Source organism: Carcharodon carcharias, chromosome 1, assembly GCF_017639515.1.
Source record: "Carcharodon carcharias isolate sCarCar2 chromosome 1, sCarCar2.pri, whole genome shotgun sequence".
NCBI lineage: Eukaryota > Metazoa > Chordata > Chondrichthyes > Lamniformes > Lamnidae > Carcharodon > Carcharodon carcharias.
The window spans coordinates 179,152,808-179,166,916 of record NC_054467.1 but is presented as its reverse complement, the minus strand read 5'-3'; positions in this window follow the sequence as shown (position 1 = coordinate 179,166,916).

Below are 14,109 nucleotides of genomic sequence, written 5' to 3'. Positions count from 1 at the left end.
AAATAGTTAAACAACCAGAGAAAATTGACTTTAAAGAAATTGAAGTGGAACATCTTGCTCACTGAAGTTCAATGACCTGATAAAGCTTATCCCTTGTAATCTTCTGCAACTTTGCAGAATAAAAATAATTTACTCAACTCTATCTTGTGGGAAATGGACTGATACAGATAATGAGGTTTCTAATCCTGAGGTCAACAGAGCCACTTGCCTCATGAAGTAGCTATAGCAATTAGAAGAAAAGCCCACAAGACTGAAACAAACCATACCACATAAATTATCTACAGTTTGCAAGAGGAAGTAGTGCATCTTGACCAATAGTCTTGAAGATCATGCACAAGATTATATTGTGGTTATTTTCATTCTGTTGCTACTTTTTTCCATTCCACTCCTCTCCACGACTGTGTACAGCTCCCCCCAACCCCATGCAGCAATTATGACCAAAAGGAGCATGAAGCGCTAATCTAGAAAATTCATAAAAAGCAAAGACTAGCTTTAGCATTACAATATAATACTGAAAAACAACATCAAATAATGATTAAATGTCTATTCTAGGGGAATCGGACCTGTTCCTGGAACAAAGAAAACTATTCCGAAGGAACAACCTTCACCTGCACTAAATGGCACTGAGGGCAACTGAAACAATGGGAGAGGATTTAAAATAATATGGCAGAAAGTGGAACGGTCTAGGTTTGAGAGTAGAGTGGGGGAGAAAGATTAATAAAGTTCGTGGAACAGAAACTATAGTTTTAGTTGAAAACATTATTCAAGGAGAAAAAAAAGGAAAGAGGTTGTGAGGTAGTGGAAGATAAACACATCATTGTTGAATAGGTAAGAGATACAAAAAAAATTATCCAATAAAAATAGGAAAAAGAATATGAGATTAAGGACAGCCAAATGGGAATATAAAATTCCCTATGTTTGAGGAGGGTTCCATTAGATTGAAAAATAGCAAATGTAACTCCTTTATTCAAAAAGAGAAGGAGACAGAAAGCAGGAAACTACAGGCCAGTTAGCTTAACATTTGTTATTAGGAAAATGTTAGAAGCTATTATTAAGGGTGTTATAGCAGGGCACTTTGAAAACTTAAGGCAATCAGGCATAAGGGAAATAAGGATGTCAAGGTATATAGAGGATTGGGTAAGGAAAAAAAGAGACTTATGGCAGATACAGAGGGCTGAAAACAGCAGAAGCCCGAAAGGAGTATAGAAAGTGCACGGTGGTACTTTAAAAAATAATTAGGAGGGCGAAGAGGTGGCATGAAAAATCACTGGTAAGCAAGATAAAGGAAAATCCCAAGGCATTTTATAAATATACTAAGAACAAGAGGATAACCAGGGAAAGAGTAGGGCCCATTAAGGACAAAAGTGGGAATCTATGCGTGGAGCTGGAGAGCATAGGTGAGGTTTTAAATGATTATTTTTCATCTGTGTTCATTATGGAGAAGGATAATATAGGTGTAGAAATCAGGGAGGGGGACTGTGAAATACTTGAACAAATTAGCATTGAAAGGGAGAAGGTATTAGCGGTTTTAGCGGGCTTAAAAGTGGATAAATCCCCAGGCCCTGATGAGATGTATCCCAGGCTGCTATGTGAGGCAAGAGAAGAGATTGCAGGGGCTCTAACACTAATTTTCAAATCCTCTCTGGCCACAGGAGAGGTGCCAGAGGACTGGAGGACAGCAAATGTGGTACCATTAATCAAGAAGGATAGTAGGGATAAACCAGGTAATTTCAGGTCAGTAAGTCTAATATCAGTGGCAGGAAAACTAATGGAAAAATTCTGAGGGACGGGATTAATCTTCACTTGGAGAGACAGGGATTACTCAGGGATAGTCAGCATGGCTTTGTCAGGGGGCGATCATGTCTAACAAATTTGATTGAATTTTTCGAGTAGGTAACTGGTTGTGTGGATGAGGGTGGTGCAGTTGGTGTAGTCTACATGGAATTCAGTTAGGCTTTGACAAGGTCCCGCATGGGAGAATGGCCAAGAATGTAAGAGCCCGTGGGATCCAGGGCAATTTGGCAAATTGGATCCAAAATTGGCTTAGTGGCAGGCGGCAGAGGGTGATTGTTGAAGGTTATTTTTGAGATTGGAAGCCTGTGACGAGTGGTATACCACAGGGATCGATGCTGGGACCCTTGCTGTTCGTAGTGTACATTAATGATTTAGACGTGAATATAGAAGATATGATCAGTAAGTTCGCAGATGACACAAAAATTGGTGGTGTTGGAAGTAGTGAGAAGGAAAGCCTTAGATTACAGGATGATATAGATAGGCTGGTAAGATGGGCAGAGCAGTGGCAAATGGAATTGAATCCTGAAAAGTGTGAGGTGATGCATTTTGGGAGGACTAACACGGCAAGGGAATACACAAAAAATGGTAGGACCTTAGGTAGTACAGAGGATCAGAGGGGCCTTGGTGTACATGTCCATAGATCCCTGAAGGCAGCAGCGCAGGTAGATAAGGAGGCTAAGAAGGCATTTTTTTTTTATTCATTCACAGGTGTGGGCTTCGCTGGCTGGGCCAGCATTTATTGCCCATCCCACCCTTGAGAAGGTGGTGGTGAGCTACCTTCTTGAACTGCTGCAGTCCATGTGGTGTAAGTACACCCACCTGTGCTGTTAGGAAGAGGGTTCTAGGATTTTAACCCAGCGAAAGTGAAGGAACAGTGATATATTTCCAAGGCAGAATGGCAAGTGACTTGGATGGGAACTTCCAGGTGGTGGTGTCCCCATCTATCTGCTGCCCTTGTCATTCTAGGTGGTAGTGGTCATGGGTTTGGAAGGTGCTGTCTAAGGAGCCTTGGTGAATTCCTGCAGTGCATCTTGTAGATGGTACTCACTGCTGTTACTGTGTGTCAGTGGTGGAGGGAGTGAATGTTTGTGGATGTGGTGCCAGTCAAGCAGGCTGCTTTGCCCTGGACAGTGTCAAACTTCTTCAGCATTGTGGGACCTCCACTCATCCAGGCAAGTGGGGAGTATTCCATGACATTCCTGACTTGTGCCTTATAGATGGTAGACAGGCTTTGGGGTGTCAGGAGGTGAGTTACTCGTCGCACGATTCCTAGCCTTTGACCTGTTCTTGTAGCCACAGTATTTATATGGCTAGTCCAGTTCAGTTTCTGGTCAATGGTAACCCCCAGGATGTTGATCATGGGATTTAGTGATGGTAATGCCATTGAACATCAAGGGATGATGGTTGGATTCTTTCTTGTTGGAGATGGTCATTGCTTGACACTTGTGTCATATGAATGTTACATGCCACTTGTCAGCCCAAGCCTGGATTTTGTCCAGGTCTTGCTGCATTTGGACATGGACTGCTTCAGTATCTGAGGAGTTGCAAATGGTGCTGAACATTGTGCAATCATCAGCGAACATCAACATTTCTGACCTTATGACGGAAGGAAGGTCATTGATGAAGCAGCTGAAGATGGTTAGGCCTAGCACACTACCCTGAGGAACTCCTGCAGTGATGTCCTAGAGCTGAGATGACTGACCTCCAACAACCACAACTATCTTCCTTTGTGCTAGGTATGACTCCAACCAGTGGAGAGTTTTCCCCCTGATTCCCATTGACTCCAGTTTTGCTAGGGCCCCTTGATGCCACACTCGGTCAAATGCTGCCTTGCTGTCAAGGGCCGTCACTCGCACCTCACTTCGGAAGTTCCACTCTTTTGTCCATGTTTGAACCAAGGCTGTAATGAGGTCAGGAACTGAGTGGCCCTGGTGGAACCCAAACTGGGCATCAGTGAGCAGGTTATTGCTAAGCAAGTGTCACTTGATAGCCCTCTTGATGACCCCTTCCATTACTTTACTGATGATCGAGAGTAGACTGATAGGGCGGTAATTGGCCAGGTTGGATTTGTCCTGCTTTTTGTGTACAGGACATACCTGGGCAATTTTCCACATAGCAGGGTAGATGCCAGTGTTGTAGCTGTACTGGAACAGCTTGGTTAGGGTCACGGCAAGTTCTGGGTCACAAGTCTTCAGTACTATTGCCGGAATATTGTCAGGGCACAAAGCCTTTGCAGTATCCAGTGCCTTCAGCCGTTTCTTGACATCACGTGGAGTGAATCGAATTGGCTGAAGACTGGCATCTATGATGCTGGGGACCTCCAGAGGAGGCCAAGATGGATCATCCACTCAGCACTTCTGGCTGAAGATTGTAGAAAATACTTCAGCCTTATCTTTTGCACTGCTGTTCTGGGCTCAACCATCATCGAGGATGGGGATATTTGTGGAGCCACCTCCTCCAGTGAGTTATTTAATTGTCCACCACCATTCACGATTGGATGTGGCAGGACTGCAGAGCTAAGATCTGATCCGTTGGCTGTGGGAGCGCTTAGCTCTGTCTATCACTTGCTGCTTATGCTGTTTGGCATGCAAGTCATCTGTGCTATAGTTTCACCAGGTTGACACCTCATTTTTAGGTATTCCTGGTGCTGCTCCTGGCATGCCCTCCTGCACACTTCATTGAACCAGGGCTGATCCCCTGGCTTGATGGTAACGGTAGAGTGGTGCTTGATGGCCAGCATGGACATGATGGGCCAAAGGGCCTGTTTCTGTGCTGTATGTGTTAGTATGCAGGCACAGCAGGTAATTGGGAAAGCTAATAGAATGTTATCGTTTGTGAGGGGGATTGAAGTAGGGAGGTTATGCTTCAGTTGTACAGGGTACTGGTGAGACCACATCTGGAGTATTGTGTACATTATTGGCCTCCATATTTAAGAAAATATGCAAATGTGTTAGAAGCAGTTCAGAGAAGGTTTACTACACTCATACCAGGAATGGGCAGGTTGTCTTATGAAGGAAGGTTGGACACATTAGGCTTGTATCCACTGGAGTTTAGAAGAGTGTGAGGTGGCTTGATTGAAACCTTTAAGATCCTGGGCGGTATTGACAGAGGGGATGTGCAGCAAACGTTTCCTCTTGTGGGAGAATCTAGAACTAGGGATCACAATTTATAAATATGGGGTCGCTCATTTAAGACAGAGATGATGAGCAATTTTTTCTCTCAGGGTTCATGAGTCTTTGGAACCGTCTTCCTCAAAAGACAGTCGAAGCAGAGTCTTTGAATATTTTTAAGGCAGAGCTAGATAGATTTTTGATTAAGAAGGGGGTGAAAAGTTATCGGGGGTAGACAGCAGATTATGATCAGATCAGTTATGATTTTATTGAATGGTGGAGCAGGCTTGAAAGGCCAAGTGGCTTGCTCCTGCTCCTAGTTTGTATGTTTGTATGTATGTAGTGGATCATATAAAAGGAAATAATAAAAAAGCAAGAACTTGCATTTATATAGCATCTTCCATGAGCCCCCCCTGCCCACCCCCCTCAAAGCACTTTACAACCTATTAAGTACTTTTGAAATGGAGTCACTATTATACTGCAGGAAATGCAGTGGCCAATTTGCGCAGAGCAAGGAAGCACAAAGAGCAAACACTTTCATAGGCATTAAAAAAAGGTGAAAGGTTAATTAGAAGGTAGGACAATTTGGTGATAAATGATGGAATTAAATTGTGGAGGATGAAGGCATGGCAGAGATATTAAATAAATTACATTATTTTTACAGATATTGATGGAAGTGTGAATATTGGTGTACAAGAAGACAATATGAAACTATTGTTAGAGTTAACTGTCGAAAAGGAATTGGCTCTGAAAAATTGAGCAGAAACCAGGGTGAATCAGTCACCGGGCCATGATGGAATAAGTCAGTTGAAAGGAGGCAGATGTAACAGCAGTGACTTTAGTCACAATTCATTCCTCATTAAACATGCAAATTATACCATGGGACTAGAAAACAGTTGATACAGCATCCTTATTCAATGAGGGATGCAAAGATAAACCAAGTAACTATAGATAAGCAAACTTAATATAGCTTAATTCTTAATACAGGTTAATTCTTAGAACCTATTTTTCAACATCAAATTGGTGAGCGTTTAGAAATGTATGGGTTATTTGAAGAAATGGCTGAGGGCAATGCAGTAGAAGTAATGTAAATGGGTTCTCAGAAGAACATAAGAACATAAGACATTCAATGAAGTTGTTAGCAAGAGGCTTGTTACAAAAATTCAGGCTTATGGTACAAGAAATATAACACCATGGTTGACAGAGTAAAAACAAACACATTCACAGAGCAGACTGTGTAGATTCTTCAGGGATGGACAGCACCATGTGCTGCTACCTGCCCTTTGAAGCAGCACTATGCAAATTAATTTTTTCACCAAAGAGTTAGGGTAAATCAATGATTCACAGATTAGGACAGCAATGTGGTTGACTTTTAACGGTCCTCTTAAGTGGCCCAATAAAGCATTCAGTGGCATTCAATAGTTAGGGGTGGGCAACAAATGCTGGTCTTGCCAGCAATGCGCCCATTGCTGCGGGCCTGGAATTGAGACTGGTTAAAGACAGTAGATTTTCTTCCTTAAAGGATATTCATGAAGCAGATGCATTTCCACAACAATCCAGTAGTTACATGGGGTGGGATTTTCCAATCCTGCCTGCCACCAGAATCGTTGCAGGCAGGATGAAAGATTTGACAGACCAGCAAAAGATCCGTCAACTTCTAGCAGGAATTTCCAGTCCCCCAGCAGACGGGACCGGAAAATCCCGCCCATGGTCACTATTAATTCCGCTAACTTTTAATCCAGATTTCTTTAATAGAATTTAAATTCTCCAGCAACATGGTGGATATCAAACTCAGTCTCTGGATGCCTGCATCTTGTGAATTAATTGATAAAAACAAGAATAGTTCTTCATTTGAAAGCATTAATGATGTTGGAAACAAACAGATTAAGTAATGGCATCAGCTTACCTTTACAAATTTTGCTATTTTTTCTATTGATGTTCACAATTCTGGACTTGTTCAAGCTGCAAGACATCACTTTCTGGGATTCCTATTTAAAAGTATATTTTTTTTAAAATGACGATGAACATTAGTTTTAGAAATAAAAACAGAAAATGTTATAAATATTCAGCAGGGCTGGCAGCATCTGTGGAGAGAGAAACAGAGCTAATGAGTCAAATTTTCAAATGGCCACAGGGGCAGGGCAGGAGTTGGGTGGGCCCACAGTTTCCCGCCACCAGTTGGGATGCCAGTTTACTGGTTTGTTCCCACCTCCAGGCTACTTTTGAACATCCCGGTTTGGGAAGGGTAACCCATTAGGTATCCTTAAGAGCCTATCAGGTCCACGCTATTGATGTCAACTGGAATTTTCCAGTCAAAAATCAGGCCCTCTATTGAGGCCAAATCTAGGCCAAGGGATGGAGGCAGCCTCCTGGCAGCTGACCAGAGGGCTGGTGCTCTGTCATTATCATCGAGTCCCCCGACAGCCTCAATACCACAGGGCTACAGCTGCAGCCACGGCCTAGCTTTTGGAAGGGCTGCCCATCCGAGGTAACAGCTTGGCAGTTGTGGCTTCTTTGTATGCTGAAGTTTTTAAAAAGTCTTCAGAGGGTGCCTCCATCCTGAGGCACTCTTTCTTTCACTTAGCTACACTGGCAGCTCCTACTCTGACAGTGGGACTGCTGATCTCTCTGTGCTGGAGGGCCTTCTATTGATCGTCTAGCCTTGGAAACCACCCTTCATCCCTAATTAGATGGGCTCCTGGAGGCGGCCAATAAATTGGCCATCTCCTCAAAAATTGTCCCTCCATCTGCAGTTCTGGGTTTCCAATCTGGAATTCAGCTCAGTGATGGATTCAGAGCACTGGAATGAAAATTTAGCCCAACATTTTAGATCTATGACCTTTCATCGGAACTAGTTTTAGTAGCACATGCTTGTAAATCATACCCAAGTGCCTAGAAATTGCTGGACACAGGCAACATAGGAACCGGATCATTTAGCCCCTCAAACCTCTTCCAAGAGATCATTGCTGATTCACAACTTTTGCCCCACATCCCTTAATTCCTCTGGTTAACAAAAATCTATCAATGTCAGATTTAAAATTAACAATTGATCTATCATCACTTGCTGTTTGCGGAAGAGAACTCCGAATTTCTACCACACTTTAATTCCACTCCTGAAAGGCCTAGCTCTAATTATTAGACTCTGTCACCTAATCCCAAATACCCCAGCTGCCGGAAATAGTTTCTCTCAATCTCCCCTATCTATTCCCCTTAATATATTGAAAACTTCAATCAAATCATCCTTAACCTTCAAAATTCCAGCGAATACAATTTTGGTTTGTATGACCTCTCCTCATAATTTAACCCTTGGAATCCAGGTAACATTCTGGTAAACCTACACTGCAGCCTGGTCAGTATATCTTTCTAAGGTGTGATGCCCAGAACTTCTCACTGTACTCTAGGTGCGATCTAACCAGGATTTTGCATTACCGTAGCACAACTTTTACCCACTTGAATTTTAGTCCTCAAGTTATAAAAGCCAGTAATCCATCAACCTTTTTGATTATTTTCTATACCCATTCGTGACATTTTAATGATCAATCTACAAGGATGCCCCTAGTGTCTTTGAACCTCCAAAAGTCTAGCTTTTCACGATTTAGAAAGTGCCCTGTTTTATCTTTTTTATTTCCAAAAAGGATGACCTCACACTTGTCTATATTAGAATCCATTTACAGTTTTTGCCATTTTATTAATATCTCTGTAATAAAATCTCTTTTATGCTTCCATGACCTTTTTGCAATTTTATGCTTCTGTTTAGCAACATGAGTATCATGCTAGCACCTGGTGTGATTGCATCAAATTCCTCTGCTATTTTAACAAAGATATCAATCTAGTTATTCAAATTTTATTTGGAAAGAAAATCACACGAGGCATAAACCAAGTATGCTGTCATTCAAAGCTCTGCATCTAGATTGCTAGGTCATAAAATGTATTTCAAAACAAAATAATTTTTATTATGGACTTAAATCGTTGTCAGTTTTATGAACTATTATGTAGTTTTTAAAACATATGGCTTGAATTAAAGCAAAGAAGATAGACATTTGCTAAAATAAGTCACATCATCAATATGTTACTTTGTAAGACACTATATGTTGCCTACCTGTTTTGTTACAATGTAGCTTTCTTTCTGATTGTTTAAAAAGTGGTTGGCAATGGTTCGGATTGATTGCTTATCTTCAGGGAGGCATAACTTGGCAAATGGTGTTGCAGATACTCTCTTCCTGTTTGCAATCTCTGTCATTTTGGTCAACAATAAAAACAAAAATAGTTAACAAGCACAACTATGGACACAGTCACAAACTAAGACAGGTAGAAAATCATTTTTGGTTTACTTCGAACAAATTAGTTTTAAAAATCAAAACCTATGTCTATAGCTATTCTGCATGTTTATCTTTTTGTACAATAGTGACCTGAAAATAAGGCTAAGTGAAGACAGGGCAGTACAGTGAATTGTACATTGGTTTCCGTGATTTGGATTAAGTCTGGATAGGACAAATTAGATGAAAGTCCATTCTGTCTGATTCAATATGAACATGGGCTAACAGTCCAAACTGGCCCTGTTTTGGAGCTAACTTTGCAATCTGGGTGTACATTATAAAGTACAAGTTGATGTTGGGCCTAAGACACATTCATGTGGCAGAGTAAAGGGAACTTTATCATGTTATGTTAACCTGTGCATACATGTTGCTGAGTCTGGATACCTGAGATAGGAACGTGTTCTTCTCGCATCCCTTGTATTAATAAGTATAAGCTTCAGTACATGCATTTCTTAAAGAAATGTTTAAAATAAATAATCCATACTTTAAATACTTGAACATTGTTTAAAAGTGCTCTAAAGATAAAAAGAGCTGTAAATAATGACAAGTAAATTCAATTGTGCATATTGTTTGCCTTTAAAATATTGTTGTCTAAGAATGGTCTCAAAAACAAAGTTCTAAACTGCATACACCTGGCACCATATACGGTTTCTTTAATTATGAGACAGCTTTAGGCAATATCACAGTTTGATCAGTTATTTTATTATTTCCTTTAAAAAATGTTCATGATACAGTGATTAGTTTTCAGGTGCATTGTTTATTTAAGAACAAATATAAGTGGAATAGGAAATAGCTGGGTCAGTTAGTTTTGCTGACTGTTATCTGAAAAGGAAGAATGTGGGGAGAAGGCAAGAGAATGGCACTGAGTGAATTGCCCGTTTGGAGAGCCGGTACAGACATGATGGACCGAATGGCCTCCTTCTGCACTGTAACCATTCTGTGACTGCTATGATGGCCATTGATGACCAAGGGTGGAAGTCCACTGGTCCTCAGTGCTGGATGTCTGGTGTGTAGATGGCAGATGACATCTAATCTGAAAAATTAATGACTAACTGGGTTAGTTCAAGTTTATATATTCCATACCACAGGAAAATGTTGTTATATATGTTGTTATTGCACCACCTAGCTGCAGCTTTATAGCAAATATTTCACTAAAATTAATTCTCCTTGGAATTATTTCATTCCATAATAATCTAAGTTTAATGTGTAACACATAGTGCAGGGAATGTTTCAAGGCACTGAGGAATAATATTGGAAACTGTGATTGTTAACCTAATGTTTATTATTGCTTTAGACCACACTAAAGTTTGTTATTCTTTTCAATTCCTACATGCCTTTGTTTTCTTGAGAGCTTTCCACATTTACTTGCTTTCTTAAAAGCAATAACTCCTTGTTATGACTCTTCAGGCTGTAGCAAGTATTCAAGCATTGAGCCATAACAATTTTGGGAGACCATTAGGTCACATTTTTTTAAATAGACATCTAAACTACCAGTAGGGGGAAGTGTTGGATAGCAAACAGCTAGGAAGCCCAAAGATGTTGAAAACAATTACTGCAGCCCTGTGTGTAACAACAACTCATCTGAAATCAGCCAACTCACTGCAAACTCGGGACATAGACCTTCAATGTTTTTTTTTTCCTCTTTGGTACATGTGGCTCTCATATAATTTCTAGTGATAAGTTACCTTATTAATTAGGAAAAGAAAAAGTGTTGGGGAGAAACTGTGCAATTTAAATTGTTCGATCACAAGGCCATTCAGATGGGGCTGATCGGTCGAAAATGGGATAGGACCTGAATCCAGAGTTTCCGCCCCATTTGCAAAGTTGCTGGTAATTGTGAACCAGGGTCAGGTGTTGCTTCCTCAAGCTTCAGCTAAAATTAAGCAACACAAAAACAAAATACTGTGGATTCTGGAAATCCAAAATAAAAAGAAAAATGCTGGAAATACTCAGGAGGTCATACACATCTACGGAGAGAAAAAGTGACAACCTCCTAGACGTTATCCTGGGAATTCATTAGATGCACCTGTGTGGTCTGACATAGAGGAAATAAATGCCAGATTTATAGTTTTTATTATATTAAAATATAAACAGATACATTAGGAAACAATCCCTTCTGCAACACACAAAAATGTGTTCACTTTTAATGCTGTTTTACATTTCCTTTTAATATATATATATATATATATATATATAAATATACACACACAGTTAAAGTATTACAGAACACATACCGGGAGTCTCACAATGCCCTGGACATGTTGGCTGAAAGTCCACCTCCCTGTTTGAAGGGAGATTCAGTTTGGCTAAATTCTCCATATCTGTCTCTATCTCTGTCACTTCCTTGAACCCAGGCCCAGTTTCTGCTCCTGGTCCTGTTACTGTCCTAGCAACAGTCACAGGTTCAGTTTCATTCTCTGCTCCTGCAGCACCAGACCCACCCTCAGCTGATATCAATGTCCTTTCTTCTGCCTGTATCATTATCACTACTTCCACACCAGTCCCACATCCATCTCTTGCTGGTCTCTCTGTTGCTGTCACTGCCTTAGCCTTAGTTGCTGCACTTGTTAATGTCTCAGTTCTAGTTCTGCTTTCCGCCTCTATTACAGTCACGACTGGAGCTCCATTTAAGGCAGCTGCACTTCTGCCACTCCTGTGTAAATTCTGCCACCTTGCAACAATAGGACTGCTACTGGCAATCGGACTCGGCAGCTCCCATTTCATCCTGTTCCCTGTTGTATTAGTTTTGAATAAAGAAGTCGTCAGCTTTCCTCTTTCTGCCACCTGCAAATCAGTAGAGATAAAGAGAAGGAATGTGTGTCAAAAGGAGATATAGGCAGTTCTGATTAACATGGAAAATTACAATATTGAGTGTCTTTGGGAAACATTTTGGGAGTTGCAAAAAGACAGCAGTGATGCACATTTTGACCTCTAACATAACCGTAGGTACTGATAAATACAACATTAAAGTACTGGAACAAAGAGCATAATGTTGACGTGATTTCAGTCCTTCTCTATTACACTTTTTATAACCTGGAACAGGAATCACATGTGCAGGGCCTTCCTGGAGCTTGACGTCTGGGCAATTTTAATTCACAAGCTTCATTTTAATCCTTCCTCACTCGCTCCCCTTTAAAACTAACAGGGTCAACGTAGAGGATAGTGATGGGGGTGGGGAATCTCGTGACTGCAGGGCATCACCAGCTACCCAAATCAACAGGCCCCAGCAAGATCAGTGCAGAAGACAGTGGGGGTGACAGAGGTGGGGGGCCGGGGAAGGAAGGTGGTGGGCCGGGGAAGCAAGGTGGTGGAGGTCCAGGATGATCACAGCCAATGGGGAGAAAAATCCAGGACAAAGATTGCCGAAGGTTTCCTTGGAAATTCCTGCTCCTCCTGGCCCACAGGCAACCTTTCAAAGAAGATCATTGATTAAAATATTTCCCAGAGCCTCTTCAGGCCTGCTCCTGCTTGCCATACAAATATGCTTGGTAAAGAATTTACCCAAATTGCTGAGATAAGCATCAGAACTGCCTACCTGTGAGACACCAGCAGTTTAAAAATAAAGATATGCTTACTCGTTCAGTCTAGTTGCCCAATCAAGTGCAAGCTATAACCATGGCAAGTCATTCAACTTGGTGTAATTTTGACTTTGTGTGATAGTGTAAAGTGGTCGATATTGACTCATTTGTTATACAGCTCTGCCGATTTTCATTTCTATTGACTTCACCAGAAATGGAGATCAGGAGGAATGTATAACCACCAGCTGATTTGATCTTGCCCATTTTACATTACCGTCCAAAAGTCAAAATAACTCCTATCTTCAGCATTTCAGCGCAAAATTATTTTGTTTAATTGCTCCTAGGGATGACAAAAATCCATACAGCTCACAACAAATCCTATACAAGAATCATGTAAAATAAAATGAGACAAACCCACGCAAATTGATTTCTAATAACCTGAATGGAATAAGTGCATCTTCTTCAAGGCCCAAAATGGCATCAATGTGATCATGAAGTGGTGGAAGTGTTTTGAGATTTGTCCAATACCACTCCTATACCACAACAAAAGACTACTATTGCCAATGAAAAAATACAAATTCTACTTAGTCCACTATTATTTATTAACTAATTATATAAGTGTATCTATTGCAGTACATATGGTGAATGGTCTCAGAATTACAAAGGTATTTCGCCTGTAGGCAAAGCTGGGAACGTTGAATTCTGTGCCTCATCGATTGCAACTGGACAGTACCTAACATTAAATGACAGGCTTATACCATACCCTTACTAATCCACTGGAGCTCCGTTCCTTAATAAAAAACAATGCTGCTGCCTCCCAGAAGGCAGGGAGCTGAGCAAACAATATTGCAAAATAACCAGTGCAGTCCAAGTTCAAATAGCTATATTTTTTGAGGGAAAGGAAACATTCGAAACAAATCTAAATCCGACAGAGTGCATCCTTGATTTTGTGAAGGTGGGCCTGCAGCCAAGTGCAAATGGAGGTGGCCTGTCAGAAATGTAGCCGCCGCTCTCTGTAAATCGTGATCAAATGTAGAAAGATGTACTGAAGGAGCAAACAAACGTATGCTCCCAAATTACAGCAGCTGATCATCCCAAACTTCTAAGATTTGGAACATAATCAATTAAATGTAGACGAAAATGTTTTTTTTTACTTGGTTCACGAGATGTGGGTATCATTGGCATGACTAACACATTTCCCTTAAGGAGGCAGTTGTGAGCTGCCTTCTTGAACCGCTGCAGTCCATGTGGTGTAGGTGCACCCACAGTGCTGTTAGGGAGTTCCAGGATTTTGACCCAGTGACAGTGAAGGAACGGAGATATATTTCCAAGTCAGGATGGTGAGTGACTTGGAGGGGAACTCCCTGGTGG